This window comes from Camellia sinensis, chromosome 12 (genome assembly GCF_055761805.1).
Source record: "Camellia sinensis isolate YWXY chromosome 12, ASM5576180v1, whole genome shotgun sequence".
NCBI lineage: Eukaryota > Viridiplantae > Streptophyta > Magnoliopsida > Ericales > Theaceae > Camellia > Camellia sinensis.
This window is the reverse complement of record NC_138972.1, coordinates 150,721,037-150,732,594: the sequence shown is the minus strand read 5'-3', so window position 1 is coordinate 150,732,594 and position 11,558 is coordinate 150,721,037. Positions and strand designations below refer to the sequence as shown.

Below are 11,558 nucleotides of genomic sequence, written 5' to 3'. Positions count from 1 at the left end.
CCTTTATTGCAGAGTTTAATAATACATTAATGGGGTTTGTAACTCCTGCCTTTATTGCAGAGGTTAATGGTGGATTAGTGACCAGCCATAAAGGCTGGAGACTTCTCCTCTCTCCCCTATACATGTATAAATTGAGACCCTCTTGTCAAGTCTCAAACACAGAAATTTTTGCTTCCTTTTTACAAGTCAATTTGCTAGAAAGTTCCTACAGTGAGAGAGTGCTGCCATGGTTTTGTTCGCTAAGCTAGACAGAAAGTGCTTCTGCCGTAGCTGGTTTTTGACCATCGTATCCTGGGAGACAGACGCCGAAATTCCTCAGGCACTCGACCCGTGAGGCGCCGAAATTTGTTTTAAGGAAACTGCTACCGTGCAAGTTTCAGTTTGCTTTCTTTACCATTTTATTATATTGTGTATTTCTATTATAATTTGGTTGTAATTCTTAGCATGTGTTCTTGGTATATATATATATATATATTTTTTTAATTTATTCGTGAATCTATTTATTTAATTTCACAATTTGAACAACAAGCTTAAAACAGATTTTTGATGTTTTCATAAATTATATAATTAGATTCATAAGATTGCATGCTACTATTTTACTTCTCATTGTCTATGGTTGTAATCCAATTTATTAGATAATTAGTTTACGTTTATTAGATAATTTATGGTTGATTGCTTCTAGTTTTTTTTAATATGATTTGCATGACTTTTGAGTTTGTCATGTTCTGATTTTAGTTGCATATTTGGTATTATAATAATAAATAAACAATAGAACATATGTGCTTGCTGCCTATTACAACTGTGCCCACTGTTGAATTTTTTTTTTTTTTATAAATTCACACATGCTCATAGACTTTCAATTTTATGGTTTTTAGTCCACTGATTTTTTCCTGAAAATTCAATATTTGTAAATTATGCAAATTTTGACATGTTATTTAGTTTTTAGCTTTTAGTTTTCTCACATGATTTAATCTTTATAATTTTTTGCATGTTAATTGCTAAATGGTTATTGGTTTCTAACAATTATTTATAATTCTTGCTTATTAATTTTTGTTTAATGTATTTTGGAGTTATAGAGTTTTGTAACTTGTATGAATTTATGTACATGAATATTCTGAATTTAATTGAGTGCATTAATCTAAATTATTTAATTGGGTGCATTAACTTTGAATTTAACTTATTTATTTGGAGTTATTAGTTTAAAATGGTTTCAATTATTTATTATATTTATTTTTTGCTTAGATTATTTATTTGTATTTTGTTGTGATTTTTTCTGCTAACTTTCTTTACAGGAATATTTATGCAAAAGGAAATGGAAAAACAAATACAAAACCAAATATATAGTATTTGGGATGTAAAAACAAAAATGTTTGGACTACCAACTTTTGTGTTGAATAGGAATACCAAAGCGTGGAAAGACTTTTGGACTAAATAGAATCCTTATGGATTGGCTATTTTATTTAAATAGTTGAAGCATTTTTTGCTTGAGATTTAATTGGTTTGTTTACCAATTTGTAGTAGCAAGTTTTATTTGCTTGCATTATTAGAAGCATTTTATATGCATGTATTTGGGGATAGCAATTTTTAAATTGCTTGTAAGTTTGGAATTTGGTTTGGTTTTCTGTAATAGAAACCAAAGTGTTTAGTCTTGGCTAAAGAGTAGCTCTTATTTGTTCAGAAATGATAACTAAGACGGATTTGATTTCAAACCTTTGGGGTTTGAGGAAGTATCTGGGTTTAATCATTTTATTCCCAAAGTGTTGGAAAACGAAGTTTGGAAAAAATCTTTGATTATAATCTGATTATTTCCAAAGTGTTTTGGTTTATAATCTGATTATTTCCAAAGTGTTGTGGTTTTGAAGAAAGAAATCAAATTTTAGCATTAGCTAAAATATCTCTGATTTTTATTTAGAAATTATGGGCTTAGTTCCGGAAGTACCGGTTAACTTTCATGGGCTTAGTTCGGGGAGTACCGGTTAACTTTTATGAGTGGTATAATTATGGTAGCAAATTTTATTTGCTTGGGAATTGGTTTGTTATAACATGGTTTATCCTCTGAAAAACTTAATTTTTAAATTTGTTTCCCATGGATTAGGAGTCAACATGCTCTTAAAAGTTTTGTCAAAAGGTTAACTGTGTTTTAAGTGGGACCATTGTGACTCCTCCAGTCTTCCTGGGAACATTCTTGACCATGTTCGACTCTAGGTTAAGTGGTAAGACTAATTTTGAATTAAATTTCCAACTGTGGATTTTCTAGTGTTAAGTTTAGTTTATGGAAAAAACAGAATAATGAAATTCTGTTGTGATTTTTTAAAAATAGCTTCAAGAGGTGACAACAAAAATGTTGTTCCACCTGACAACGTTAAGCCTTGCGAGATTCTTAAAAGATGATCTAGAGAGATCAAGTGTGATTAAAGAAAATCATAAGATTGCATGATAACATTTCTAAATTGATCAGAGGCAATTAGTATGGTATCCTTGTGTTATTTATAACATTTATGATTGCTATGTGACTTTGTTTGAAAACAAAGATGACAACCTGTTATAGTGGGTAAATATTTTTTAGAGTTTTAGATTCCAAATATATTCTTAAATTGGTGGCTCTTAGTGAGTACAAGATCATTGATCACAAAGATAGAAAACTGGTGGTTCCTAGGAGGTGTTAAACCACTGGTTACACAGTTATGAGATTGTGGTTCCTAGTAGTGAACAGATTACTGACCACATGTCAAGACATCATGGTTCCTAATAGTGGAGAGGCTACTGGTCATATGTCAAGACATGATGATTCTTAGTAATGAAAGAGTCTATTGATCCTATGTCAGGACATTATGATTCCTAATAGTAGAAAGTCTACTGACCACATGCTGAGAAATTAGTGATTCCTAATGATAAGACTACTGGCCATCTTATGAAGTTCCATATAGTAGATTATTGAACACTGAATTTGTGTTTCCTAATAGTAAAACTATTGGCTTTAGAGTGATAGGTTGGACCAAATATATTTGGGTGCCTAATTCGGTTGATGACATTCTGAGAATGTATTTCTTGTGATATGATTTTGAGAGTTTCATAATCATTGTGACACAAGGAATTGTTTAAAGACTCTGTATGAATTTTCGAAAAAGGCCAAAAGCCTTTGTATAAATTCTACAAATGTGGGGGTGCCATGCAAAAGGCGAGAATACCTAAACCCAAGAGGGTCTTACAAGTATTAAGATTACCAGAATAACTAGTGGAATTGTACTTTCTTAGTCTCACTATGTTGAGAAGATACTTGAGAAATTTGGTAAATCAGATACAAGTGTCTCTAGGACACCGGTAGACGTCAGTTTGCACTTGACCAACAATAATGATGAGAGTGTCTCTTAGCTAGAATATTCTAGGATCATTGGTAGTTTGATGTATCTGATGAGTTGCACTAGGCCGGATATAGCTTACTCGGTTAGCAAGCTTAGTAGATACACAAGTAATCCCGATGCTTCTCATTGGAAGGGCATTCTGCAGGTGTTAAGGTATTTACGCTACACTCGAGATTATGGGCTGCATTATACTCGATATCCAGCGGTGCTAGAAGGCTATAGTGATGCGAATTGGATATCAAATATAAATGACTCAAAGTCCACTAGTGGATTTGTGTTCACTCTTGGTGGGGCAGCCGTGTCTTGAAAATCTTCCAAGCAAATGTGTATATCTAGATCTACGATGGAATCAGAGTTTATTACTTTTGATAAAGCAGCGAGAAAAGCTAAATGGCTTCGCCATTTCATTGAAAATTTGCCACGTTGGTCTAAACCTGTGCCAGCTATTTGTATACATTGTGATAGTCAATCTGCAATTAGTAAGGTACAGAGTTATATGTATAATGGAAAGTCTAGACATATCCGTTGTAGACATAATTCCATTCGACAACTACTCTCAAATAGAGTTGTTTTTACAGACTATGCAAAGTCTAAGGACAACTTTGCGGATCTGCTAACCAAAGGGTTAAACGAGTGTTGGTCGAGACGTCGTCAAAAGGAATGGGGTTGAGGCCTTTGGAAGTTACCGGAATGGAAACCCAACCTAGTTGACTGGAGATCCCAAGATCTAAGTTCAATGGGACAACCTAATTGCATGTAACAGTGGTATGTCACTAAGGAGGTTAAACCTCCAGCCATTCCTTCTATCAGTGATACCTGCAAGTGTAGAGGTTAAGCTGAGCTTTTAATGACTCTGAGCTTTTAATGACTCTAATGTGTTAAGCTGTTGAGCTGAGTATAACAAGATGCTCAAGTAGAGTCACCTATGTGAGTGTGAAGTGGAGCCGTTTCTAGAAGAATTGGGCAGGCCAAGATTCTTTGAAACCACTTACTGAACTAGGCTAGTGCCCAGGACCATACAGGGCACACCAATGAGAACAGAATGGTAGTAGGAATAATTCCCGTGTGAAATCTATTGTCTCAGTTTACATAAACGGCAAGCAGTTCAAGATGTCATATTCACTGATCAACCAGTAAACTTGATAGGTTTTCACTGGGAGAGATTCAAAGCCAAAGCTACCTTCTCTAATGTCGGGGTTAGTCCGTTGAACTCTCTCCAAGTCTTTATTGTTGAATAATGTCCGTTTGTTAGGTCATTCAGTCAATTTTTATTCATGTGATGGATTGTTGGAAAAAATGATTTTTGGGTGACTTTAATTAATATTAAAGTGGGTCCTAACCGTTTATTGTGTTGGGTCCAAATGGGTCTAGATACTTTGCAATGAGATCTTTACACCACAAATAGAATGACTAAAAACCATTGAGAATTAAATAAGAAATTGCCCCATGAAGTTAGCTTCATGAAAGAGTTAATGGAGTTTGTAACTTATGCCTTTATTGCACAGTTTAATAATGCATTAATAGGGTTTGTAACTCCTGTCTTTATTGTAGAGGTTAATGGTGCATTAGTGACCAGCCATAAAGGCTGGAGGCTTCTCCTCTCTCCCCTATACATGTATAAATTGAGACCCTCCTGTCAAGTCTCAAACACATAAATTTTTACTTCCTTTTTACAAGTCAGTTTGTTAAAAAGTTCCAACAGTGAGAGAGTACTGCCATGGTTTTGTTCGCTAAGCTAAACAGAAAGTGCTTCTGCCGTAACTGATTTTTGACCATCATATCTTGGGATACAGACACCAGAATTCCTCAAGCACTTGACCCGTGAGGCGGCGAAATCTGTTTTAAGAAAACTGTTACCGTGCAAACTTCAGTTTGCTTTATTTACAATTTTATTGTATTGTGTATTTCTATTGCAATTCTTAATATGTGTTCTTGGTATGTATATATATATATATTTTAATTTATTCGTGAATCTATTTATTTAATTTCACAATTTAAACAACACTACATTGTATGAATTATAATGATTTATAGATAAGAACTTATAAGATAAATGAACTAAATCATGAAAGTGAAGTTTGTGCCGAGTCCATAGATTTAAACTAATCCACACAATGAACTAAGAAAAACCAAGCCAACAATAAGCTGTAAATTTGCTAATTGGACTAAATTGGTTATCACTTCTTGGCTATCATTCTCTCTATCTCTAGGCACCATTAAATTAAACAAACTAGCAATACAGATAGAATCAAAAACACACACACTCCCAGAAAAAGCTCCTAAACTCAATTGACACGGTTGAGAAAATGGTGATGGAAGAATTGAAGAAACTGAAGAGTACTCTTTTTTCCCGGTCAGCCTTCTTAGCACCAGGAGTACTCTTCAGTTTCTTCAATTCTTCTATCACCATTTTCGACGCATTGACGCCAAAGAACGGACTCTTTTTTCCCGGTCAGCCTTCTTAGCACCAGGAGTACTCTTCAGTTTCTTCAATTCTTCCATCACCATTTTCTCAACCGTGTCAATTGAGTTTAAGAACTTCTTCTGGGGGGTGAGGCAATCAGGCTGTCCAACATTTTGATTGGTGATATCAAGCAATATCTTTGGTACTTTACCAACAGATGGTGGAAAGGACTTCCTCATTCCAACTGTGGGATTTGGGGAGATCATAGAAATATCGTGCTTGAGTTGAGCACCTGATGTAGGCACAGAAGGATCAAGAACATTTTGGTCCTAGGGTACTGGGCTCTCATTTTGTAGGCTTTTGGTTTCCCTCAAGCTAGCTCTTCTTTCAATGGCCTATAAAAGAATATCAATTCCAAATTAGATTAATCAAGATAATCTATACAAAATAAAACAGAACAGACAGGTTCAAATCTCCTTCCTATACATCATTTATATGTTGCAAGGGAGTGTAAATTTTTGGCACTTAACCCTAGCATAGCCAACTTGACTTTTCTTTTGTTTTTTCTTTTTCTTTTTTGCATTATTCTAAGTAGGTGAGTAATATTTATTCCAACCAAAGAAAAATGTACAATGATGCTCAAAAGAGGCAAATGGAACCAGAAACACCATCTTTTGCTAACCGACAAGGAATTTGACAAGGCTTGGTTCCAATGGTTTTTTGTTCTGAAAGATTGTATAAATTTTGTGCTCAAGTTGAGCAACAACAATGGGTGCAAAAGGACTAAAGATCACTTTGGCCCTCAATAAGCAGGCTCTCAAATCACTTGGTACAAACGCAACATGGTTTCTTGCTGACTTGACCTGGAAAATGCAAAAAACTGCCCATGAATTGACTGAAACAGATTAACCGAACTCAGAACAATAATTTTGTTTCCTCAACAACGTTGTTAAGATCCAAATAAAAACATAACACGTAAGAATTACAACTTTACGGTCTGATTTTCTTTTGAAGAAAATGAGTACAAATGGAAGAACTATATGCAAAAACTGCCCATGAATTGACTAAAACCGATTAGCCAAACTCTAAACAATAATTTGTTGTCTCAACAATGTTGTTAACATAAAAATAAAATATAACACGTACGAACTTCAACTTTACAGTCTGATTTTCTTTTGAGGAAAATGAGTACAAATGGAAGACCTATATAAATTTTGCCAAGCATGATAGAGTGTAACGCAGAAAATCCTAGAAATGGAAAATTGAACAATAAAGTTAATGATGTAATATTAAGACAAATATAGTATAAAACATAAATAGAAATGAAGTAAAAGCTTTCAATTTACTTTGAACTTCAAATTCAAGATTTCTTAAAGAGACAAAATACGTAATTTTTTTTTCTTTTCTTGAACTTAAGTTAAGAAACACATCAGAAGAGGAAGGGGTAACTTCAACTGGAGTCTCGTTATTACCAAATACATATTGACATTTTTTCACTTAATAGATGAAATTGGAACAGAGTCTCAACATAAAATTAATGCTTTTCTAATGCACTTCTAGCCTCATAAATGAATGCAAATGAACAAAGTCAGAGACTATCGTTCAAATTCAACTGGATGCAAAATCCACGAGGACAATAACCAACCAAGCTGAGATTTTACCTAACAATCAAAGATGTATAAACCAGATACAAAAAGGGATCAACAATAGATTACAACACCATGGTGTCCAAATATAACCATCACCTCATTCAGGTTTCACCAACCCAATAATTAGGGACAACCAATAATTCCAATTTAATATTGCAAGACAAGTACTATTGCAAATGTTGAAACAAAAAATACTATCATTTCAAGAAATGCATTGTTCCAACCATGTTTCTCATTCTCGTGTAGACTAAACTAGCACAAATGATAAATACTAAAAATCATCATCATGGTTAAACTGAACTAACTTTAGGATTGATTATTAAGGGGTTGTTTGGAATGAGTTAAATAAGTACACTTTTTGTCTTTTTACAAAAAGATGTGCAGAAAAGTAGAGAGGTGATGTGATGGAAAAAAGATAAAAAGATGGATTATTTGGGACTTCTCAAACTTGGCCTAAGTACCCCTTTTTAATATGATTAAAACTGGTCATGAAACCCTTAAATAATTGAGAATAAATTCATAACATATGGACTATTTTGGGTAGATGATTAAAATCAGCTTTTTGGTTAAAAGCTGTTTGTGAGAGAAGAAGTGGATTATAACCCACTTCCCAAAAGGGGACAAATATCACATAGCCCATGAATCATATTGAACTAGTTTCACACTAAATGCTACTTAAGATTCATCACAGGCACATTTAAGCAAGATACTTAAAATCATCTACATTGCAATCTCCAAAAGCAACCAAGAACCAGTGTACAGAATAAATGACCTCAGATGAATCATATCCAACAAAAAATGAGTTAAACTTAACCGAATTTCATCGCAACCCTACACATTATCAAACTAAAAACACCAAAATGACAACATTAATGGAAATAAATCAAAACAGAAATGAATATAACATAACCAAAGGCAGCCAATAGATCAGGAGACTTAAAGAATCGTTACCCGCACGACACACACTACCACGTCCTCCTCGTCCTCAGCCTCGCCGAACTGTTCCCAAAGGCGTGTTCTCTCAACCCACCACTACCGGCGATCTATACAAACTCTGGCTACCACCACGCCTATTTCTAGTTCTTGGAGTTCCCAAACTACCCCTTCCGACACCACCACCTCGTGTAGCAGCCGATCCCATCGCTCCACGCGTACCCGTCATCGCCGTCGCTCCCCACCGGAACGGAGTTCCAGAACCCACCTCTTCGGGTTCATCCAGTAGGATCGCTATGCCTCCAATCGATTGCCGCCGACGAGCAAACATCGCTGTAATGTCGTCAGGCCTCGATAATCTGTCTCTTGACTCCGGCATTGTATCAATCTTCAACTGAAAAATCAAATAAATTGTTAAAATAGTTAGATCAAGCATTCAAGAATGAAAATGAAAGCTATTCAAATGCTAAGTTTCAATTTCTCGCCGGAAAATGTCAATTCTCCGGCGACCCAGAGGGAATTTTTAACGCAAACTGGGAATTGTCGGCGACCCAGATGTGAAAACATCAATTTTTCACAAACCCAGTTACCCGATTCCAGATTTGCCGATGAAATCAAGAAAACCGAGATCAGTAAACAACGAAAAAGATAACGGGTATTTTGTTACCTTGAAAATGCTAGGGTTTGGGGGCTCGATGCGTTGGGTACGCCTCCTTTTTATTGGAGTGTGGGAGCCAATTGATTTGTTAAAAAAATATTAATTTGACTTGATTTAAATATAATATATTTTTATATATTATATTTGTGAAACTCAATTTAATTTGAATACAATTAGGTATGTTTAGTAACGTTTACGTTTTCAGTTTATATTTATAAAAATTTTATAAACTGATTTTTGTTTACTTTTAAAAAAACATAAACTATAAACGCGTTTGGTAATTGACAAAATGTTTAAAAAAATTTAAAAATATAAAAAAGACTGAGAAATGACAAGTTGTGGCAAGTGGCGGTGGAAAGTGGTGACGGTGGGTGGCGGGTAGCTGGTGGTGGCGAGTGGGTGACGGTGGCGGGTGGTGGGTGGTAGTGAATGAGTGGTGGTGGTGGTGGTGGTGGTGGTGGCGGCGGGTGGTGAGTGGTAGTGACAGGTGGGTGGCGGATGGCGGGTGGTGGTGGGTGGTGGCGGCGGGCGGGTGGGTGGGTGACGGTGGTGGGTGGTAGCGAGTGGGTGGGTGGTAGTGGTGGCGGGTGGGTGGTGGGTGGGTAGTGGGTGGTGATGATGGATGAGTGGGTGATGGTGGCGGGTGGTGGGTGGCAGCGAGTGGGTGGTGGTGGTGGTGGTGGTAGTGGCGGGTGGTGGTGGCAGGTGGGTGGCGGATGGCGGGTGGTGGTGGTGGTCGGTCGGTGGGTGACGGTGGCGGATGATAGGTGGTAGTGAGTGGGCGGTGGTGGTGGCAGGTGGGTGGCGGGTGGGTGGTGGGTGATGGTGGTGGTGGTGGTGGTAGTGGTGGTGGCGGCGGGTAGGTAGTAGGTGGCTGGTGGTGGTGGGTGGCTGGTGGTGGTGGCGGCGGCGGCGGTGGCGGCGAGGAGTGGGTGGTGGCGGCCGGTAGTGGTGGTAGGTGGGTGGTGAGTGGTGGTGGCAGGTGGTCGTGGGGGTAGGTGGGGGGTGGTGATGGCGGAAGACGGTGGTAGAAAATGGTAGCATGTGGTGGCTAGTGTTGAGTGGTAAAAAAAAAAAACTAAAAACTCAAAATGGAAACACATTTTTTGTGTTTTCATTTTTTGGCCAAATTTATAAACTGAGACCACTGATTTATAAATCAAAAATTTTACCAAACAAGTTTTTATTTAAGTTTTTTAAATTTTTGTAAATATAAACAGAAAACTGAAAACGTAAGTGTGACCAAACGGCACCTTAGGATTTTGGTAAAACAAATCTAAGATTTAACAATATATATATATATATATATATATTGTTCCAAAGTGCTATAGAGAGACATACGGTTTTCATACATCTCGGTGACCGTGCGTGTTGATCTTCAATTTGGTGCTTGGTCAGTGCTTTGGATTTGGTTTGTTGATGCTTTGCTATCTTTGATTCAAAGCTGATTTGGTTCAGTATTTTGGATCTTTTACAACTCTGTTTCAGAAGGTTTTTGTTCATCTATTTGGTGAGGTCTTTCCTCTTGTTTATTTGTGATTATTTGGAATTCACCTAAGGGTGGTTTTGTGAGACCATTAGTGTCTCGTTTGTAATCGTTTGGAACTTATTTGGTTGATAGTGGAATCGGATTTCGATCCCGTGGACGTACCTCACATTGAGAGAACCACGTAAAAATTCTTGTGTTGCCTTTGATTTAATTTTTTCACATTAGTTTTTATTCCCATTGATTGATTTACTTGTGGGGAATCACATATTTTCCCTAACAACTGGTATCAGAGCTTACGGTTTATTTGGGTTTATTTATTTATGTAAATCAATGGAGGGGAATGCGGGTCGTATGTCTAGCTTCAATGGAAGCAATTGGGTAACTTGGAAAACTAAAATGGAGGACCTATTATTTTGTAATGATTTGTATGGACCCATTGAGGGTGATAGTGTCAAACCCGAGGGTATGAAAGATGATGAATGGAATAGGTTTAATCGAAAAGTCGTTGGTGTTATCCGTCAATAGATTGATGACAGTGTGTTTCATCATGTTGCTACTAAAATTTCAGCACATGATTTATGGAAAAAATTAGAAGGCCTTTATGATAGGAAATCAGCCACAAATAAAGCTTTTCTGTTTCGTAAGTTGGTTAATTTAAAATATAAAGAGGGCAGCCCTATTCCGGAATATCTGAATGAAATAAAGAGTATTGTTAACCAACTTGCATCTATGAAAATTATTTTTGATGATGAGTTGCAGGCTTTGATGCTACTTAGTTCTTTGTCCCAAAGTTTGGAGACTTTGGTTGCGACGGTTAGTAATTCGGCACCTGATGGAGTTGTCACAATGGGCCAAGTCACTAGTAGCTTGTTGAATGAAGAAACTAGAAGAAAATCAGCGGGTTCCTCTCATTCAGAAGCATTTGTTGTGAGAGGCCAAAGCAAAACAAGGGGGAGGAGTAAGACTCCTCATGGTCGTGATCAAAGCCGTGACAAATCAAAAGATGGTTCTTTTTCAAAGAAAGACATTGAGTGCTATTATTGCCATGAGAAAGGGCACATGA

General features: G+C 36.6%; 1 long non-coding RNA gene across 1 annotated transcript; it reads right to left on the bottom strand.

Moving 5' to 3' along the window:
• Positions 1-8,111: 8,111 nt before the first annotated feature.
• On the bottom strand, positions 8,112-9,093 carry LOC114268136 (uncharacterized). The gene is made up of 2 exons (XR_003631154.2): positions 9,016-9,093; positions 8,112-8,742 (listed from the first exon to the last, which is right to left on the bottom strand). It is a non-coding gene; the product is annotated as an uncharacterized LOC114268136 (long non-coding RNA).
• Between the last annotated feature and the right edge of the window lie 2,465 nt (positions 9,094-11,558).